This window comes from Felis catus, chromosome D3 (assembly GCF_018350175.1).
Source record: "Felis catus isolate Fca126 chromosome D3, F.catus_Fca126_mat1.0, whole genome shotgun sequence".
Classification (NCBI taxonomy): Eukaryota; Metazoa; Chordata; class Mammalia; order Carnivora; family Felidae; genus Felis; species Felis catus.
Genome location: NC_058379.1, coordinates 38903930 through 38926292, shown reverse-complemented (window position 1 = coordinate 38926292; position 22363 = coordinate 38903930). Strand labels below are relative to the sequence as shown.

Sequence of the window (22363 nt, the reverse complement as noted above, 5' to 3'; positions counted from 1 at the left end):
CTAGAAAAAGGAGAGTAAATTAAACCCAAAGTGAACAGAAGGAAGGATATAATTAAAATTAGAGCAGAAATAAAGGAAATAGAGAATAGAAAAACAAGAGAAGGAAATAATATGGTAGTTCTTAGGGGGGAAAAAATCAATAAAATTGACAAACCTTAACTAGATTGACAAAGAAAGAAAAAAGAGAAGATGGAAATAATTAAAATCAGAAATTAAAATGGGACATTACAACCAACTCTACAGAAATAAAAAAATTAAAAATAAAATACTGTAACTGTCCACCAATAAACTAGATAACCTAGATGAAATACACAAAGTCCTAGAAACATACAGTTACCAAAATTGACTCAAGAAGGAATAGAAAATCTGAATAGACCTTTAACAAGTAAAGACATTAAATCAGTGATTTGAAAAAAAAAGAAAAGAAAAAAATCCTCCAACATAGAAAAGTCCAGGACCAAATAGCTTCACTTGTGAATTCTACCAAACATTTAAAAAAGAATTAAAACCAATACCCATCAAACTCTTCCAAAAAAAGAACAGAAGGGAACACTCCTTAACTTATTCTATGAGCCCAATTTTACCCTATTACCAAAAGCACTTCAAGAAATGTCCCCTATGAATATACATATAAAAATCCTCAGAAAAAAAGACTATTTAATTAAATCCAGCAGAATATCAAAATAGTTATACATCATGACCAAGTGGGATGTAGCCCAAGAATGTATAGGTGGTTCAATATATGAAAAACAATGCTATATACCACATTAATACAATGAAGGGGGAAAAAAACACATGATCACTTCAACTGGTGCAGAAAAAGCATTTGACAGGGGCACCTGGGTGGCTCAGTCGGTTGGGTGTCCAACTCTTGGTTTTGGCTCAGGTCATGATCCTGGGGCTGTGGGATCAAATCCCACATAGGGCTCTGCCTTGGGAGTGGAGCCTTCTTAAGGTTGGTTCTCTCTCTCTCTCTCTCTCTCTCTCTCTCTCTCTCTCTCTCCTTCTGTCCCTCTCTCATGCTCACATTCTCTCTAAAAATGTTAAAGAAAAAAAAAAAGCATTTGACAAAATCTAACAGGTTTTAATGACTTAAAAAAAAATACATAACACACTAGGAAAACAAGGAAACTTCCTTAAACTGATAAAGGACAGCTTTATATGGAAAACCACAACAATCATCATATTTAATGGTGAAAGACTAAAGTTTTCACTCAAAAATCAGGGGCAAAATACGGATGCCTGCTTTCCCCACTTCCTCAGCATTGTACTGGAAGTTCTAGTCAGAGAAATTAGGCAAGACAAAGAAATAAAAGCATACAAATTGAAAAGTAAAAGTACCTGCCTTTGCTGATGACACGATCCTCTACATAGAAAACTCCAAAGAATCCAAAGAAAAACTACTACAACTTATCAAATAGCAATTGATTTAGCAGAGCTGAAGGCTACAGGAATCAGTTGTATTTCCATACACTAGGAATGAATAGCCCAAAAAGAAAGTTGAGAAAAAAATTCCATTTACAATAACATGCAAAACCATAAAAGAAAAGCTACACCATGCTCATGGATTGGAAGAACTGATATTGTTAAAATGTCATAGTCCCCAAAACAATCTACAGATTCAATGTCATCCCTATCAAAATGCCAAGAGCATTTTTCACAGAACTAGAAACAGAATCCTAAAACTTGTATGGAACTACAAAAGGCCTTGAATAGCCAAAGCAATCTTGAGAAAGGAAAACAAAGCTAGGGGTATCATAATCCCAGATTTTAAGATATAATACAAAGCTGTAGTAAATAAAACAGCATGGCACTAGCACAAAAGTAGAGACATAGATCAACGGAACAGAGTAGAGAGTCCAAAAATAAGCCCACATTCATATGATCGATTAATCTATGACAAAGGAGGAAAGAATATACAATGGGGAGAAAAGTCACTTCAACAAATGGTGCTGGGAAAACCGGACAGCAATATGCAAAAGAATGAAACTGGACCACTATCTTATACCATACACAAGAAATAAACTCAAGATGGATTAAAAAAACTAAATGTGAGACCTGAAGGTCCTAAAGGAAAAACCCAAGCAGTAATCTCATAGACATTGGCCTTAGCAACATATATATGGAGATGTCTCTTCAGGCAAGGGAAACAAAAGCAAAAAATAAACAATTGGGACTACACCAGAATAAAAAGCCTCTGCACAGTGGGGCACCTGGGTGGCTCAGTTGGTTGAGCATCCGACTTCGGCTGAGATCACGATCTCACAGCTCGTGAGTTCCAGCCCCACATTGGGCTCTGTGCTGACAGCTTGAAGCCTGGAGCCTGCTTCAGATTCTGTCTCCCTCTCTTCCTCCCTCCCCCTCTCTCTTGAAAATAATTAAAAACATTGTTTAAAAATTTTAAAAAAGCCTTTGCACAGCAAAGAAAACAATCAACAAAACAAAAAGGCAACCTGCTAAATGGGAGAAGATACTTGCAAATCATTCATCAGATAAGGGGTTAATATCCAAATACGTGAAGAACTCACACAACCTAACATCAAAAACAAACAATCTGATTTAAAATGGGCAGAGAACTTGAATAAACATTTTTCCAAGGAAGACATACATATGGCCAACAGGCACTTGAAAAATGCTCAACATCACAAATCATCAGGGAAATATAAATCAAAGCTGATTTTGATATCACCTTATATCTTTCAGATTGGCTATTATCAAAAACAAAACATAACAAGTGTTGGTGAGGATGTGGAGAAAAGAGAACTTTCAAGCACTGTTGGTAGAAATGTAAATTGTGCAGCCACTTTGAAAAACAGTATGGAGATTCCTTTAAAAATAAAAAAATAAAATAAAATAAAATAAAATAAAATAAAATAAAATAAAATAAATAAAAGAACTACCAGACAATCCAAGAACTCCACTTCTGGGTATTTATCTGAAGTAAATGAAAGCATCTATTTGAAGAGATATATTCACCCTTATGTCCACTGCAGCATCACTTAACAATAGTCAAGATATGGAAGCAACTTAAGATTCTATCTATAGATGAATGGATAAAAACTATGTGATATGTATGTGTATATATATATATATATATATATACATATATATATATATATAATATTAGTCCTAAAAAATGAAATCTTGCCATTTGTGATGACATGGGTGGACTTAGCATTATGTCAAGTGAATAATAAAGAGAAAGACAAATACCATATGATTTCACTCAAACACAGAGTCTAAAAGACAAAACAAACAGAACAGAAACAGACTCATAAATACAGGAAATAAACTGTTGGTTACTGGAGCGGGTAGGCTTGGGGATTGGGGGAAAGAGATAAAGGGGATTAAGAGGTACAAAGTTCCAGTTATAAAATAATCATGGGGATGTAATATACAGCATAGAGAATATAGCCAATAATATCATAACTTTGTATGGTGATGGATAATAACTAGACTCTTCATGGGGATCATTTCATACTATACAAAAAGTATCGAATCACTGTGATATACTGAAACTAACACTATAATTTTTGTATAACAGTAGAATTTCTGTCAGTTACACTTAGAAAGAAAGAAAGAAAGAAAGAAAGAAAGAAAGAAAGAAAGAAAGAAAGAAAAGAAAGAGAGAGAGAAAGAGAAAGAGAAAGAAAGAAAGAAAGAAAGAAAGAAAGAAAGAAAGAAAGAAAGAAAGAAAGAAAGAAAGAAAGAAAGAAAAAAGAAAACAACCTCTCTCAAATAGCTAAAATGCATAAACAAGCATGGCACATAAGAAACGTAAATGGTCAAAAATCATACGAAAAGCTGCTCAAATATATTTCAAAAATAAAGAATGCCAATTAAAAGAACCAATTAGACACTATTTTACTCCTACTAGATTGGCAAGTTGAAGAGGTCTGAATATACCAAGTGTTGGTAAAAGTGTAACTGGTACAATCATTTTAGAAAGCAAGGTAGCATTATCATATAAAGTTTAATATCCACTTGCCCTCTAATCTAGCAATTCCACTCCTAAACCTCATTGTAACCCTAAAGCAATTCTTAACATGTGCACCAGGAGATACATACAATAGTAATATTATCATTTGTAATAGCAAACAGCTAGAGACAATTCAAATATCCAGTATCAGGAAAATGCACACATGAATGATGGTACATTCACACAGCGGTATATTGTATAGCAACTCAGAGAAATAAACGAGGGGCACCTAGGTGGCTCTGGTGGTTAAGCATCCCACTCTCGATTTCTACTCAGGTGGTGATCTCGAGGCTCGTGGGATGGAGTGCCACGTTTGGCTTATTGCTGACAGAGTGGAGCCGGCTTGGGATTCTCTGTCTTCCTCTCTCTGCCCCTCCTTCCCTCTCCCTATATCTCTCAAAATAAATAAATAAAGTTCATAAAAAGCCAAACTAATGCATGAATGGCACAATTTTAATTTTTTTTAAAGTATTTTTATTTTTTGAGAGAGAGAGAGAGAGAGAGAGAGAGAGAGAGAGAGAGAGAGAGAGAGTATGAGCTGGGGAGGGGCAGAGGGAGAAGGAGACACAGAATCCGAAGCAGACTCCAGACTCTGAGCTGTCCGTACAGAGCCCGATGTGGGGCTCGAACTCATGAACCACGAGATCATGACCTGAGCCAAAGTCTGATGCTTAACTGACTGAGCCACCCAGGCACCCCTGAAGCAATTTTAGAAACATAATTTTGAAAAAGTGAAGCAAGTTGCAGTAATCTAAAGCAATCTGATACTAGTTTTATATAAGTTCAGAAATAAGCAATGCTAAGAAAATAGATCTATAGGTATAGATAAATATAAACTATACATTTTTAAAAGTCAGGATGATTAACAAACTTCAGGATATTGGTTAATTCAGGAAGACAGGATAGGAGAATACCACCTAGTAAATTCCACAATCCAAGTCTTAACCTGAGTCATTCAAGATTGTTTGCTTTATTAGTAAATTTCATAACTTAAATATATACATTACATATCTATTAAGCATCTATCATATGTCTGGCAATGTAGTTTTTTAATGTATTTTGTAATGTATGGTATTTGGAAAAGAATATATGTGGCTTTCATTAGTTAATAGCAGGCACATCCTGAGTATTTTCAGCATGATTGCCCAGTCCTGTATTTGGGTTCATAAATCTCATATTGAGGTCAAAGTAAGAGTTCATTTTGGCTCTGAAACTTTAAATGACATTTTGATTCTATCTGTAGCTCCAGAGAAATTCTGTAAATTATACTGACTCAGTAAATGGCTTTCCTTTTTTAGATGAAGTGAATATGATGACATATTATCTTTTTCCTCAACAAAAAAATCAATTTCTAGCTATAAAGGATTACAAGAACACTACATGTTCTCTAGATTAAGCCTGAGATCTGAAATGCAATCAGAATTAAGTTCTATTTCCATCCTTTGTGGTTTCCAAAATTCCCTTTATATAACTAGCATGTCAACGATGGAAAGCATTTCTATTAGATTTCCTTACCTTCTTTTTATTTTAATTAATTGTATTGTTTTTTAATTATAAAATCAACCGTCACTTCAAAAATACAAAAACATATACAGTAAAAGTTCTACCACCCATTGATAACTTTTTTGTTGTATATATTTTTCTTTCTCGAGGTACATTAAAATTCACCTAGTTTAGCATTTTGCTTTTGAAAGGATTTTTTTTTTTTTTTGCTTTTGAAAGTATTTTAACACAGTTCAATGCCTGTAGTCTCATTAGGAAATAAATTATTTTATTAATAAAAAGTAGTCTCTAACAGTAAAATACCAAATAAATCAGTTAAAAAGCCAGAATCAAAACCTACTATACCCACGTAAATGACATGAGGAAGCTTCTGGCATAAAGTATTAGTTCTCATCTCTAAAAATTCAAGGGGCCCCCTGATGGCTCAGTGGGGTAAACGTGGGACTTCGGCTCAGGTCATGATCTCATGGTTGGTGAGTTCCTGCCTCGCATAGGGGTCTGTGCTGACAGCTCGGAGCCTGAAGCCTGCTTTGGTTTCTCTCTCTCTCTCTCTCTCTCTCTCTCTCTCTCTCTCTCTCTCTGCCCCTTCCCTGTTTGCGCTCTCTCAAAAATAAATAAACATTAAAAATTTTCAAATAAGTAAAAAAAAAAAAAATAAAGGAAAAAACCATGTTCTTTAAAAAATGTTTCCTCTAAGATACGTTATTTAACTTTCTCAGTCCCTGAACTACGCTACCGAAATTTTCGACCCTATTTCACCTCTGGTGGTTCTGGCAAGGGAGGGTCCACAGGGTCAATCTTTGAGGGGCTCACGTTTGGATAAAGGAGGACAAAGACCTGGGGTCCCAGGGTCTGAGAGTGGTTCTTGGCAGAGCTTTCCACTTCGTAAGGCAACGTGCAGCTGGTGATCGTTTAACAAATCGCTAGTTGCAGACGCACACAAAGTTGAAGCCTTTTCTACTTCGTATATATATCAACATGGATGGAAAAAAATGAATCTGTTTAGGTGGGTCAGAGCAGTCTTATTACAGGAGGGAGGCAGTGCTCACAACCAGCACTGTAGATGGTGGCTGAATTGAAGCAGGTGGTATACTTTCCCTTCATTGCCATAAATATATACAGCATTAACCTAAACGTGGTCCTTTCCCATCTACGAACCCTGCCCACCACCTGAAGGTTAAGTTCGCGTCCAAAGACCTGGCACTCAGGAAACATTCTTCCCAGTGTTCCACCCATTTTGTAGGCGGAGTAAAATCTGTGTACTCCCCGAGCTGCCTTTGGGCTTCCAGGAAAAACAGTAGGGGGTTAACAGAGTCCGGAGGATTGGATGGGATTCTGTACGGCGCCTCGCACAGAAGAAACTCCATAGGAAAGAGACGGATGCTCCTCGTCCAGTCCCGCCCCCCATGTAGTCTCTTCTGGAGGTACGGAGAACCGCCTCCCCGTAGCTGTCAAGCTTTGAGCCGGACACGTGAAGAACCAGGAACGCGGAACACGCTCAGGAAACATTAGGACTATAGTATCTTGGCGATGAGCGGGGGGGAGACCGCAGCCAGCCAACTTGTGCGCGGCGGCCAGGCCGGCCGCTTTCCCTTTAAGCACCTGCGCGCCCATTCCCGCGGAGGGAGCGGCGCGAGGCTCAAGCGCGCTGCCAAGCACTCAGATTCCTCCGCCGAGCGCGGCGCCCGTCTCCCTCGGGTTTCCTCCTTCCGCTCCCGCCCGCGGGCTTCGGGACTCCGGGTTCGCACTTCCCCCCGCCGCTAGTTCCGGTGAGCCCGCCCACCGGCCTTCGGCCCTGGGACTAGACCCGGCCCGAGCCGCGGAGCCGCCCCGCGGGGACCCGCTGCCGGGATCCGTTCCCCGCCCCCCTTCCCCGAGGCCGACACGCACTTCCGGCGACGCGGCGGCTGGGACCGAGCAGGGAGGGGAGCGGGGCGGCGGGCGGTGACGGATACCTTGATCGTCAGGATGCAGGACCTCCTGACCCCGAACTATGCGCTGCGCGGGGAGCGCCACGAGCTCACGGACCGGGTGCGGCGGCGTCTGGGCGAGAAGGCCAAGCTGCTGGCCTAGGTGCGTCCGCCCGCCTGCCTGCCCCGTGCCCGAAACGTTTAATGTAATTCCTCCCGGCTTCCCGAGTTTTTATCGAAGCAGCCTCTTCCTTGAGGTTCTTCGAGGCCAGATTCTCCAGCGACACCGTGAAGGTGGTGTTTCTAATCAGCCGCCTCACTGGGGCGGCCGAGGAGTGGGTAGGATCCTACATCGAGAGGGAGAGCCCCATCCTGGCTCATTAGGACGCTCCGTGGACGCGCCGGAGCGGGCCGTTGGCCGGAATGAGTAGAAAAGAAGGCTGCGAGCCTCTTCCCTCGGCTCTGGTTCCGGAGAGCTCTCTAGTGGCCAGCTGCTGGGCCCCGTCCCTCGCTTGGAAGCTTGTCCGCCTCCTGTTCTGGCCAGCCCCACGGCCTTTGTACCCTGCCCAGCTGTCGGAGGAGACCTGTTAGAAATTGAACAGGCCCCCCAGGATCACCCTCTGCCACCTGCCGTCTCTGAAGATTGCTGCTGACCGCCTTTAAAATCAGGGCCAACCTAGGAAGTGCCTGGGTTTGTCACACCTCTGTAGAGACTGATTCTGGATAGCTCGGGCCAGGAGACAGCTTGTAGGGTTAGTGAGCCTGGCAGCCAAGTTGACATTTCTCCCGCAGGAACCAGCTGGATTCCATACTGGTTCCATGCTTCATTTCTGTTCCGAAACCGCAAGTCTCCTAGATCGCGCCTTTTGGGCAGAGAAACCCAGGCGCTGGACATTACATGGAAAAAGTGTTTACTTTTAAGACTTTACATATAAGTCTTAACATTACCACATGCCCAGTACTATACTTGGTGTTAACAGGAAAGGCAGGGATGAAGATGACAAAATACGTGACTTCAGGAACACGATTTTGTCCTGAGAAAAAATTCTAAGTGCATATTCCGGTAAAACATGCTTTTGTGTGTGAAGCGTGCATATTGGATTCTTTTCATGGTCTTTTTAACTTTTTACCCCATAGTGAATGAGTTCAAAACATGTGCAGCTTACAAAGGAGGCAGAACCCAACTTAAGCAGTTTTTAGATTTGTTACTGATTCTTTAAAGATGCATATGACTTGTGGCAAACAAAAAAAAAATATGGTGCATTCTTTAAAGTACAGCCACTTGGCTTTATTATATTAAATTACTTAGCACTCCTCTTTTTTTTTTTACATTACACATTTTGCCTCAGTTTTTCTTCTGTAATTAAAGACATGACTTGATTATTAAATTTAGGTTCAAAATTCTGCGATTCTCTCATGGGGTCAAAGGGAAGAAAAAGGAAGATCCAGACGTCCTGTTACCAAAGGGGTTCTTGAAACCCCCTAGTGAGGAAAATCTGGAATTGCCTTTCCTTTTAAAGGTTTTTGTTTTATTTTGTTTTGTTTTTTTAATGCTTATTTATTTTGAGAGAGGAGTGAGCAGGGCAGGGGCAGAGAAGGAGAGAGAATTCCAAGCAGGCTCCCCGCTGTCAGCACAGAGCCCAATGTGCTCCTTCAGAGCACAGCCTGCTTAGGCTTAGGATTCTCTCTCTCTCTCTCTCTCTCTCTCTCTCTCTCTCTCTCTCCCTCTCTCCCCCTCTCTCTCTGCCCCTACTCTGCTTGCATGCACACACGTGTGTGTGCTCTCGCTCTCGCTCTCTAGAAAGAGAGGAAGGAGGAAGAGTTGAAAAACTCATCACTGCCTTTTTTGTGGGCAATTTATATACCTTAGGACCGTAGTAAAAACCTCGATAGTTTTGTAAGATTGTGAGATATGATTAAAAGACAGGTTATAACAATTATATTTATCATTGCCGGTTAGCATTATAGGAGTTTATAAGGAAACTGGTCCCCTCAACAGGATCTTTTATATACCACATTTTTGCAGCATATATGTACTAACAAAATGAATCTTGGACATACTGACTGATAGTTCAAAGCAGTGTTTTGTTTTGTTTTTTTTCCACAGAAAAAAAAAGTCTGTAAGATACGACACCAAAATATTTTTTCAGTAAATCTCACATATTTGATGGTATACAAAAACTTCTTAAGGAAAGGCCAGCATCAACATTTAATAAGTCAAATACAGCTGGAAGAAAATGTGACTCGGAAGTCAAAATGTCTCATACTTAGTTTTCTACCCTTTTTTTTGGGGGGGGGGGAGGATCATTGAGATCTAAAAACAGAAGAAAGCACATGAGGCTTTCTTATAGTTACATAGAAAGACAGGATGGGGGGAGAGAAGGCCACAGGTCAGTGACTTCCGCATCAGATTTTTCCACCCCTGAAATCAGATCATAACAGATCAGTGTATGATCAATTATGATCAGATGATCAGCTCATCATTTTCTTTAGCGTTCTGCTGAATGGTCTCCAAGCATGGTTCTGCATCTGGGCCCTTGCCAGGCTCACCTAGAAGGCCAACAGGACACTGGGGCCCTCCTCCAGACCTGAGCCATTTCCTTATCTGCTAGATTGAGTTTCTCTTCCGTGTGGGCCTTTATTGCTTGATATCTTTGGCCTGACATTTCAGTTCATAATATGTAGTGCTCAGTACACTTCTTCATTCTTGGGACAGTCTTCAGTCACCTTCCGCTTTTCGAATCTCTTGAAAAGTTCAGAGAAAGATCTTTTTGTGGGGTTCGTGTCTATAGTAAGTGGATCTTTTCCTTTGAGACCTAGATTTCGGCTTTGGCAAGCTCCTTCTGTTTCACCCTCCTCCATCACCTCAGGTACAGCGCCTGAAAATCCATCCATAATTTCCCCCATCTCCAGGCATTTCTTGTGGAGCTCCTCATATTTGCTTTTTAATTCCAGATTTTCCATTTACCTGGCTTTAACTGCTACATCCAAGTTCTTCTGGCTAAACTGCAGTACATCCATGATGGGAACAAAGGACAGAGGCAGGTCTGTGCCCAAGGACACATGGGGGAGAGTCTAAAACAGGACAATCCAGAACTCGTAAGAAATCAAATGCCACCAGCCTCACTTTAAGTGGACTTCCTCAGGAACTCTTGGCATAATAAATGCTGTTTGTTTCAGTGGCCACAGAAACCAATTTATTAGGGCTGTCATTCAGGAGCAGGTCAAATTTGAGGTATAAAAGACTCTTCTCGAAGAGGATTAAGAGTACACTTTTATCGTGATAAGCACTGAGTAACGTATAGAATTGTTGAATCACTACACGTATATTGAAGCTCATATAACAACATTAATTATAGTGGAATTGAATAATAAAAAACATAAATAAAAAATAAAAGAACAAAAAGCAGCTACCAAATAGAAGCCATGGTAAACAATCTCCAATAAAGATACCTGACATGAAGAAGAAGAAAAAAAAAAAAAAAAAAAAAAAAAAAAGACTGCTCATAAAGCAGACTCCTTAAATGACATTTCAGACTGCTCCAAACAACTCACCTCCATCCCTGTGCTAGAACCTCAGCTGGATCTCTGAAGCTCTCCTCTTTCCCTCCCCACCCACTCAACCCCCCCCCCCCCAACCAGACAAAAGATATTTATTCAGTACTTAGGAGGAATTTAGACACAACTAACCTCACACATGACATTGGAAGGGAGATTTTTACATACAAGCCAGCAGTGCAGGAAATTGGCCCATGGATACATGATTAGTAAGCAAGGGGGTCATACTTGTTCTGACCACTAGACCACCTGCATCAGGTGTTAATTTTCTGCCCAGCATTTCTCACCCTTAAGGGAGAGGATTAAACCTCGCAGTTATAAGTCCAAGTCAAAGTTGATACATCTTGTATATTTTAAGTACACAACTGTGTGAGATCTGCCCGACACAGCAATTCATGAGACTTCCAAAGGAGTCCTATTTGACCATTCAGAACCACACCACTTCTCTCCGATAGAGACCCAAGTATTTTTAAAGTACAAGCACTTTTACAGTCCTGACTAGCTTCAACAGGAAAAGCAAAGAGGCAAAGCAGTCTGTTTTCATTTCATCCAGTGGCCCTTCTCTGAAGCCTCACTGAGGAGAGTAAACTTACTGTCCCATTTCCACCGCCACTTAAGAGTTAATAGGAGGGGATTAGCTTTAGAAGGTTCTTAATGGGATGACTTAACACGAATACAGGGGACCAACACCAGCAGTAACAACTGGATAATTTAAAAGATGTTTTGGGATAAATCCTGTAATTATTGGCTGAAAGTCCATTGCAATTTTGTACACCTGAGTAGCAGCAAACTACAAAATGCTATCATCTAAAGACACCTTCACTTAATACTTATAGAAGTTTTTGTCCTTCAGCTCCTCACACTATAGATTTATATGTCAGGATGCACATCTGACACGATGAACTTAAATTTGGAGGGATAGAATTTAAGACTATAATAAGACATCAGGTCTGCATGCTGCTTTATCATAAAACAACTAAGTCACTCAACTTTGTTACATGCTGGGTAGTGTTAAGACCCCCCAAAAGCCTCTGGTGACAAAACTGAAATGATGTTGATTGTAACAATTACAATTTTTTTTCTAGAACTGTATTCATTTATCCAACAAAAATTAATTCAGCACCAACAATATGCAAAACACTTCTGATCTTGGTAATTCTCTAGAACACAAAGCTAACAGACTACCGTCTCACAGGTCTATTTGCAGGTCTTTCAAATAAAAGTACAAATTCAGAGCGTGCACAAGGAACACGACTATGGGTCCTCAGGCCCAAGCTACAGGGGACAGTTTCCAGGATGCGGGCAGCCTCCAACCTCAAGCTTTCTGCACTTCTCTTCAGGAAAGTGAAACTCTCCTCTGGGTCCATGTCTGGTTCTGCCCATGCTGAGGAAGCCGGGGAGGGGGGTGTGGAGCTCACTGCCCAGACTGCTTATGTGAGCTGATGCACCCCAACAATCCACTGTTCCTCCCTCACCTGCTGCTTTGGAGACCGCTTTGACAGCGTGTCTTTTTATCCTCAAGTGATTCCAAATCGACATCCAAAATTGAGGAGTACTGATAAAAGATAGACTGCCCCCCTCACACCCCTGTAGAGAGCCAGGTGAACCTAAGAAGGGGTCCAATGTGAAAAAAAGTTGCACAATTGTTTAGTTTCTCTCTATATAAGTTTTCTCTATATAAGTTTCGCTCTATAGCTTTACTTGGTTTGAGCATTTTGAGTTACCAGAAAATCAGGCAACTCTTTGTACATTAAGTTAGAGAATGCACTCCAGAGCCAAATGAGCATTTATTTATTTTATTTTATTGGTAACGCTTTTGCTTTTATTTCCCTCTTATGCAAGTAATTAAGATTTGACTGTCTTAGCTAAAGTGTAATTCATTTAATCTCTTTATTTCAGACATCTTGATTTTGTGCCAATTAATTAAAGGTAATTTGCTAGCAGAGCAGGTAATGCAAACTGCAGATAATTATGAACTCAAGTTAAATAAAATTCTTCATCTTCCCTAGACCCCTTTCAAATGGCCTGCTGTCCGCTGTCCTGTGCTGTGATTCTCAAGCGTGAGGGAGCATCAGTCTCCCCTGAGGAGCTTATTAAAAATCATAGATCGCTGGGTCTGATCTCCAGAGTTTCTGATTGAGTAGGCCTGGGTTGGGATCTGAGCATTTGCATCTCTAATTAAAGTTCTTAGGTGATGCCGATGCTATTGGCATAAGGATAAAACAAATCAGAAGAAAAATATTTAATTCTCCCTGGTGCAAAGAAAAAAGAAAGCATTTACTTGAGAAGACCTATCATTGTATGCTCTTCCTCTGCCTCCTGAAATGTGCAGGAATCTTTTTAAAGGCTAAGTGGGCCCTTTGTTCTCTCAACAATCCAGGAATTTCTCTTTGAAATGGGACTTGGAGCCATCACTTTGAAATGTAATCATCAGGGAAGACAGCGCGCCTAGGTCCCAGTTTGCTGGGAGAATCAGAGGCTAACTTCAGAAAGTACCTGGCTCCAGGGGCGCCTGGGTGGCGCAGTCGGTTAAGCGTCCGACTTCAGCCAGGTCATGATCTCGCGGTCCGGGAGTTCGAGCCCCGCGTCAGGCTCTGGGCTGATGGCTCAGCGCCTGGAGCCTGTTTCCGATTCTGTGTCTCCCTCTCTCTCTGCCCCTCCCCCGTTCATGCTCTGTCTCGAAAATAAATAAAAAACGTTGAAAAAAATTAAAAAAAAAAAAAAAAAAAAAAAAGAAAGTACCTGGCTCCAAATTACAAACCTATTTTATGTCATAACATATGAGAAATTTATTCTTCCTTTGTATGAAGACAATCAGGCTTCTTGAGAATTAGTTACCGTTTATTTTGAGAAGATGGTTGTGATGGGTTCATCGGCCTGCCTAAAAAAATGGGTGGGATTTTTTCCTGTCTTTGCCATTTTTTTAGTGGCTTTCCTGTGATCCACATTCTGGTTTAATGTTTACTCAGTAATAAACCTGTTTTCTTTCTCCTCTACCTTTAAGGAGAGTTTTTCTAGGTTAACAAGAGATTTTGGTTTTAGTTACATTTCCCTGACATTGGTCAGGGAACCACTGCACAATATGAACCTAAACGCATAACTTTACATTTCTCTCTAGAATTTTCCCCTTGTTAGGGTGCCTGGGTGGCTCAGTCGGTTGAGCATCCGACTTCAGCTCAGGTCATGATCTCACAGTTCATGAGATCAAGCCCCACGTCCAGCTCTGCGCTGACAGTGCAGGAGTCTGCATTGGATTCTCTCTGTCTCCCTCTCCCTGCCCCTCACTCACATTCTCTCTCTCTCTCTTTAAAAAATAAACTTTAAAAAAATAAAGAATAAAATAGAAATCAAATCTATAAAAGCAGTTCTTCACGAAACAGTGGAAAGTGTTAAAAAAAATTTTTTTTTAAAGAATTTTACCCTGTTAATTTTCACCCTGTTCTTATCGCCTGTTGAAGTTTTTTTGAATCTTTGATTGAATTTTTTTTTTAACATTTTATTTATTTTTGAGACAGGGAGAGACAGAACATGAACAGGGGAGGGTCAGAGAGAGGGAGACACAGAATCTGAAACAGGCTCTAGGCTCTGAGCTGTCAGCACAGAGCCCAACGCGGGGCTCGAACTCACGGACCGTGAAATCACGACCTGAGCCGAAGTCGGCCGCTTAACCGACTGAGCCCCTGAATTTTGATCCTATCATCCTCCATACTTCATATCATGTACACAATGGATACGTTTGTTTTACGTTTTCCATTCCATTAGTAAGTTCTGAGAAGAGGCAGCAAGCACGTCTGTAACGTGCTGTGCACGCATACTAGTCATCAGACAATTATATATGATGGGATGTGCTATGGGTACTGAAGACACAGCTAGGACATTCCTGACTCTCCAGGAGCTTACAGCTGGGAAGACAAACAGGCCATTATAATGCAGGAATGCCAGAGGGAGGTAGGAAGAATGTGCCTGTGGTAGTACAAAGGGGGAGGCCCCAGCCTTGGAGGGTCTTATGAACTAAATGCTTGTGTCCCTCCAAAATTTGTAAGTTGAAATCCTAGCCCCCAATGTGCTGGTATTAGGAGACAATTAGGCCATAGGGTGGAGCCCTCATGAATGAGATTAGATAAAGCCCTTCTGAACATACTTAAAGATCATAAAAGCCATTTATGAAAAGCCCACAGCTAACATCATCCTCAACGGGGAAAAACTGAGAGCTTTTTCCCTGAGATCAGGAACACAACAAGGATGCCCACTCTCACCGCTGCTGTTTAACATAGTGCTGGAAGTTCTAGCATCAGCAATCAGACAACAAAAGGAAGTCAAAGGCATCAAAATTGGCAAAGATGAAGTCAAGCTTTCGCTTTTTGCAGATGACATGATATTATACATGGAAAATCCGATAGACTCCACCAAAAGTCTACTAGAACTGATACAGGAATTCAGCAAAGTTGCAGGATACAAAATCAATGTACAGAAATCAGTTGCATTCTTATACACTAACAATGAAGCAACAGAAAGACAAATAAAGAAACTGATCCCATTCACAATTGCACCAAGAAGCATAAAATACCTAGGAATAAATCTAACCAAAGATGTAAAGGATCTGTATGCTGAAAACTATAGAAAGCTTATGAAGGAAATTGAAGAAGATTTAAAGTAATGGAAAGACATTCCCTGCTCATGGATTGGAAGAATAAATATTGTCAAAATGTCAATACTACCCAAAGCTATCTACACATTCAATGCAATCCCAATCAAAATTGCACCAGCATTCTTCTCGAAACTAGAACAAGCAATCCTAAAATTCATATGGAACCACAAAAGGCCCCGAATAGCCAAAGGAATTTTGAAGAAGAAGACCAAAGCAGGAGGCATCACAATCCCAGACTTTAGCCTCTACTACAAAGCTGTCATCATCAAGACAGCATGGTATTGGCACAAAAACAGACACATAGACCAATGGAACAGAATAGAAACCCCAGAACTAGACCCACAAACGTATGGCCAACTCATCTTTGACAAAGCAGGAAAGAACATCCAATGGAAAAAAGACAGCCTCTTTAACAAATGGTGCTGGGAGAACTGGACAGCAACATGCAGAAGGTTGAAACTAGACCACTTTCTCACACCATTCACAAAAATAAACTCAAGATGGATAAAGGACCTAAATGTGAGACAGGAAACCATCAAAACCTTAGAGGAGAAAGCAGGAAAAGACCTCTCTGACCTCAGCCGTAGCAATCTCTTACTCGACACATCCCCAAAGGCAAGGGAATTAAAAGCAAAAGTGAATTACTGGGACCTTATGAAGATAAAAAGCTTCTGCACAGCAAAGGAAACAACCAACAAAACTAAAAGGCAACCAACGGAATGGGAAAAGATATTTGCAAATGACATATCGGACAAAGGGCTAGTATCCAAAATCTATAAAGAGCTCACCAAACTCCACACCCGAAAAACAAATAACCCAGGGAAGAAATGGGCAGAAAACATGAATAGACACTTCTCTAAAGAAGACATCCGGATGGCCAACAGGCACACGAAAAGATGTTCAGCGTCGCTCCTTATCAGGGAAATACAAATCAAAACCACACTCAGGTATCACCTCACGCCAGTCAGAGTGGCCAAAATGAACAAATCAGGAGACTATAGATGCTGGAGAGGATGTGGAGAAACGGGAACCCTCTTGCACTGTTGGTGGGAATGCAAATTGGTGCAGCCGCTCTGGAAAGCAGTGTGGAGGTGCCTCAGAAAATTAAAAATAGACCTACCCTATGACCCAGCAATAGCACTGCTAGGAATTTACCCAAGGGATACAGGAGTACTGATGCATAGGGCCACTTGTACCCCAATGTTCATAGCAGCACTCTCAACAATAGCCAAATTATGGAAAGAGCCTAAATGTCCATCAACTGATGAATGGATAAAGAAATTGTGGTTTATATACACAATGGAATTCTACGTGGCAATGAGAAAAAATGAAATATGGCCTTTTGTAGCAACGTGGATGGAACTGGAGAGTGTGATGCTAAGTGAAATAAGCCATACAGAGAAAGACAGATACCATATGGTTTCACTCTTATGTGGATCCTGAGAAACTTAACAGGAACCCATGGGGGAGGGGAAGGAAAAAAAAAAAAAAAGAGGTTAGAGTGCGAGAGAGCCAAAGCATAAGAGACTGTTAAAAACTGAGAACAAACTGAGGGTTGAGGGGGGGTGGGAGGGAGGAGAGGGTGGGTGAGGGGTATTGAGGAGGGCACCTTTTGGGATGAGCACTGGGTGTTGTATGGAAACCAATTTGTCAATAAATTTCATATAAAATAAATAAATAAATAATATAAACATAAAAAAATAATAATAAAAAATAAAATAAAAAAAAATAAATAAATAAACTTAAAAAAAAAAAAAAGATAAAGCCCTTCTAAAAAGAGCCACGAGATCTTGCTTCCTGTCTCTACTCTGTAAGGGTACAACACAGAAAGCCATCTATAAACCAGGAAACAGGCCCTCACAAGATGCAGGATCTGCTGGCACCTTGATCTTGAACTTCCGGCCTCTAGAGCTGTAGAAATGTTTCTTCTCTGCCACCTAGTCTATGGCATTTGGTACAGCAACTGGAGTAGACTAAGATAAGGAGCCAGGGATGGCTTCCTAAGACAGATGCCAAAGCTGATATGGGAAGGATGAGTAGCAATGAGGAAAGGAGGAAAAGAACATCTAGGCAAAGGACTAGTATTTCCAAAACCCAGACGTATGAGAATGTGATACATTTAGGGAATTGTAGGTAGTTCAACAAAGCTGGGGGTAGATTAGGGACCCTATGGGAGAATAGGCAGAGGCCAGATTGCTACATTTAGGAACAGTGGCAAACACCTGCAAATCCATCTAATTATACCACTGTGCATGTTTCTCCATTTTATCCATGTGCCCACCTTACAACTTGGTCAAATTACTTAAAATTGAGATATACTAAGCATCTATTACTGGCCAAGGCAAATCTAATGGCCAAGCCTAAGGTTAAGGTGAAGGGGCAGAGTCAGGCAGGGGTGTGCTGGAGCAAATTCTCACCAGCTCGTAAGAGTCTATTGCTACATTCTCAGGACTTTGGCAAGCCAGATTTTAAATACAGCCGTTATTTAAAATTAAATTATTATGATTAAATTATATTAAGACAATGATAATAAATACTCAAAATTTATGACTGTTTAGTTACTTTACTACATTTTACTACTGTCTATGTTCCTATTTGCATTTATTGTGTCTTCTGGAAATATATCACGTTTCAGTTGTCACTAGGAACTTGAAACCAGCTGTTGCTAGAGTGTTTATACATGGAAACTGACAAATCACAAATCAGTGGTTGAGTTATTGTTTTGTTGATTGCCTCGCTTAATAAAGTGATAGAGAAACACAGCGCCTGGGTGGCTCAGTCAGTTGGGCCTCTCACTTTGGCTCAGGCCATGATCTCAGCGCTAGTGAGTTCAAGCCCCATATAGGGCTCTGTACTGACAGCCTGATTTGGATTCTGGGTCTCTCTCTCTCTGCCCCTCTCCTGTTCACACTCTGTCTCTCTCAAAAATAAACATTAAAAACACTTTTTTAAAAAAGAAAGTGATAGAGAACATAATAATGCAGATTAAATTTTAAAGTGTATTAAGTCTGTAGCCATTATATTGTGAATACCAAAAGAAATTACAGAAATATTCTCCCAATATTTGGAAATTTACCCAGTTCCACAAAGATGTCACCTCACTAACCAACAGTTGAAGTTCCAACTTCATTGTTTCAAAATTCCTTTTACTCATTAACAATGAAAATATCAACCAACCTTCATGTTGGAACTACACTTATTCCTCAGTTACAACCATGGGATAGCTACAGAAGAGAGAGTTCAGCAAAAATCAAAGAAAGCATTCTGTAAGACTCAATGGCTATAAGGAATTTGCAATAGAGTATTGTATATTTTATCATTATTTGTCAATTGTGTGCTACACATCCTTTATTTCATTAAAATTTATAATACAATATATGTGTACATTTTGTATAGGGGAAGGGGTAATAAATTGAGGCCATTAATCCAGTTAAAGTACCCCAAGCCCAAGCTTTTCCATCAAGCAATTGCCAGTCGGTAGGACCTAGACCATTAGCAAAGATCGGGTTCTGCCTATTGTTTCAAAATGTCTCAAGATTGCCAACAATTTTTGGAGATCTGGGGTGTTGGGAGGAAGGAAAAAGGAGAATAGGCAGAGCTTAGATGCCAGGACATAAAAAATTATCTAAGACATTATCCCTGGCTACTAATAACACGTGAAACTAACTAAAAGCAAATAGATCAAAAGATTATCAAATTTTAAAGAAACAGTTTTGCAAAAGAAATTTCAACCCTGGCCTGTGACCATTTAAACTCTTAAAAAAAAAAAAAAAAAAAAAAAAAAAAAAGGAAATCCCTGGGTCAGAAAACCCACAGCAGCAGGAAGAAAGCCTCCAAAACTGCAAACATCACAAAGCGGCCCCAGCCCTAGTGCTGACTTCAGATGCAGCCACGGAGGAGGATGGCTTTCCTGGAAAGCAGAGATAGGGATCTAAAAGGACCATGGACAAGAGAGTTTCACCGGGGACTACCAAATGAGGCAAGCAAAGAATCCATTCCTTTACTAGGAGAGAGAGTGCTCACCATCGCTCAGAGGTATGTGACCATTGATACCTCCCAGTTTCTCCTCCTCCCCTTGGCCAAATGGGATTTTTTACTGTGGCATCTTGGTTGCATATCCAGGTACATCTTTTAATTTATATGCTTTCATACCGTAAGAAGCAACATATAACGTAATGGAAGGGATTGTATATGATGCAGAGACCCTGGACTGGGAGCAGGATGTGGGAACTCAGAAAGATTTTGGAATTGTCTCCCTGGGCAAAGGAGTCAATTTGTTCTGTGAATGTGTGTTCTTGATTTGTCTTGGATCATTATTAGTGCTGGGGGAAGTCAACTGCCATACCAGAACACTGAAGCGGTGTTTCCCATGTGGGGGAAAAAAGCACGCGTGTAGCTAAAGGAATATTCATGGCCATGGCCAATATTCGTTCTTTCTTCCTTAGCAAGAAAACTTCTGATTTTTTAGCTGAGCGTATGGCCACCTGCCAAAAAAAAAAAAAAAAAAAAAAAAACAACTACATTCACATTACCTTGTAAATCATATGCTCCCATTTTTTTGTATCATGTTTGTTTTTTAATTTTTCAAATGTTTATTTATTTTTGAGAGAGAGAGAGACAGTGCAAGCAGGGGAGGAGAAGAGAGAGAAGGAGACACAGAATCTGAAGCAGGCTCCAGGCTCTGAGCTGTCAGCACAGAGCCTGACGTGGGGTTGGAACTCACAAACCACGAGATCACGATCTGAGCTGAAGTCGGACACTTAATTGAGCCCCCCAGGTGCCCCTATATCATATGTTTATAAGTAACTAAGTGCTGAGCATTGAGATTGTAGGCAGTATTGTAGCTTCCAGGAAGCCTTCTTAAATGGCTGCTGGCAGACTTTTCTTTCCTCCTTTCCTTTGTCCTGCTGCCTGGATTTCAGTTGTGATAACTGGAACGTGAACAGATATCTCGGGATCATAAGGATGAGGATCATAATCTGGGGATGGTAGAGCCCAGGTCTGTGAGGATGAAGGCATCACCTTACTGGCCTTGCACTGCCTGCTTCCAGATGTTTTTAACAGCATGATAGAAATAAACGTCTATTGCTGTTTAACCTCCTGCTATTTTGTACTTTCCTGTTACTACAGTCCAAACCAATTCTAACTGATACCAGAAATAGACCAGAAAACGTGTGTGTGTTTGGGATGGGTGAGTGAGGAGCTGAGGTTTGGAATGGGCAAAGGGGTTGAATTGATAAGATGGGGACAGAATTCAGAAAGAGAAGATACATTGGGGGGGATTTAAAAATATGCTCCCCAGGGGTGCCTGGGTGGCTCAGTAGGTTAAGTGACCTACTCTTGGTTTCCACTCACGGTTTGTGAGTTCAAGCCCCATATCTGGCTCTGTGCTGATGGTGAGGAGCTTCTTGGGATCCTCTCTCTCTGCCCCTCCCCACCTCTCTCTCTCTTTAAATGTATAAATAAACTTTAAAAGTAAAAATACGCCCCCAAATTCTTTGATCCTCCCCTCTTCAAAAGGTGTAGTTCTCCTTCCCATATTTGTGGGCCATATTTAGTGATTTCTTCTAATGAATAGACCGTGTCTGAAATAATGGTGCATGGATTCTAAGATTAACTTATGAAAGGTATTCTGGCTTTCACGTTGATATCTCTTGGATTCTTGGCTCCGGGCAAAGTCCGATGCCATATAGAGAGAATCCTCAAGCAGCCGAAGAAGAAGTCCACGAGGTAAGGAACTGAGGCCTCAGATGCTCAACATAAACTTGCCATCTTGGCAGCAGATGGCAAGCCCGGTCAAGACCTCAGATACCTACAGCCCCAGCCAACATCATGACTGCAACCTGATGAAACACCTTGGGCCAGAAGTAGCTAATGGAGCTGCGTTTGCACTCTGACCCACAGACACTGTGCAATCATACATTTATTTTTCAGCCACAGTATGTAGCAGTAGATAACTACATATACGCTATCAAGTTGATACATTATGGATGGAGAAAATGGGATGGGAAGGTGTTTGCCAGTCCAGGACATGACATCTGAGCTTTGACTTAATGCTAAGTTATTGCATATGACAGAGGAAGAAGGAGAAACGTTTAGGCATGCTGAGCAGATCCAAATATGTTCTGAGCCAACTCTCTTCCTTCTAGGGTCCTGACTGTTGAAGCACACACAATAGGGCAGACTGTGAGATGGGAATGAGGCAGCATCATTGATTAATTCCTAGGAAAACACCCTATAATGTAGGTTTCTGATAGACTTGGAGGCTACATGGGACTTCATACACCCTCTCCTCTGGAGCTCAGGCCGCTGAGGCTTGCATTGCAATAATCCAAGTGGGAAAGGAAAGGGCTTTGGCTTAATGTAGGGGTGGCAGAGGTGGAAAGAGGGGGGATTGATCTGAGGTATGTTTTGGAGACATAAATGACAGGCCTTACAAATAAATGCGTGGGAAGTGTTTCTTCACCTCTCTCCAGTCAGGAATATTGGAGGTTCTCTCTCCAGTTTTCAACATCGCCTGTCTTGTTTCTCCCCAAGGGAGGAGAAGGGGATGAAGTGATTGGTTAGAGATCACTAGTCTTTGGACATCCTTTTCTTTGTGGATGGGATTGGGAGACGGGCTTCCTGTGCCCAGGCACAGCTGGTCCTCTGGGGCTTCTTGTCACTCTGCAGTGTGTCATGAGGCCAACAGCCTCCTAACTAACTCTAACTACCTTTAACTACTCCCTACGGGTGCATTGTCCACACCAGCCATGATTACATCTT

The 22363-nt window shown here is 41.0% G+C and overlaps 1 long non-coding RNA gene across 1 annotated transcript; it reads left to right on the top strand.

The window, feature by feature from the left end:
• Positions 1 to 8323: 8323 nt before the first annotated feature.
• On the top strand, positions 8324 to 13384 carry LOC109493336. The gene is made up of 3 exons (XR_006587901.1): positions 8324 to 8455; positions 10348 to 10437; positions 12146 to 13384. It is a non-coding gene; the product is annotated as an uncharacterized LOC109493336 (long non-coding RNA).
• The last annotated feature ends 8979 nt before the right edge of the window (positions 13385 to 22363 follow it).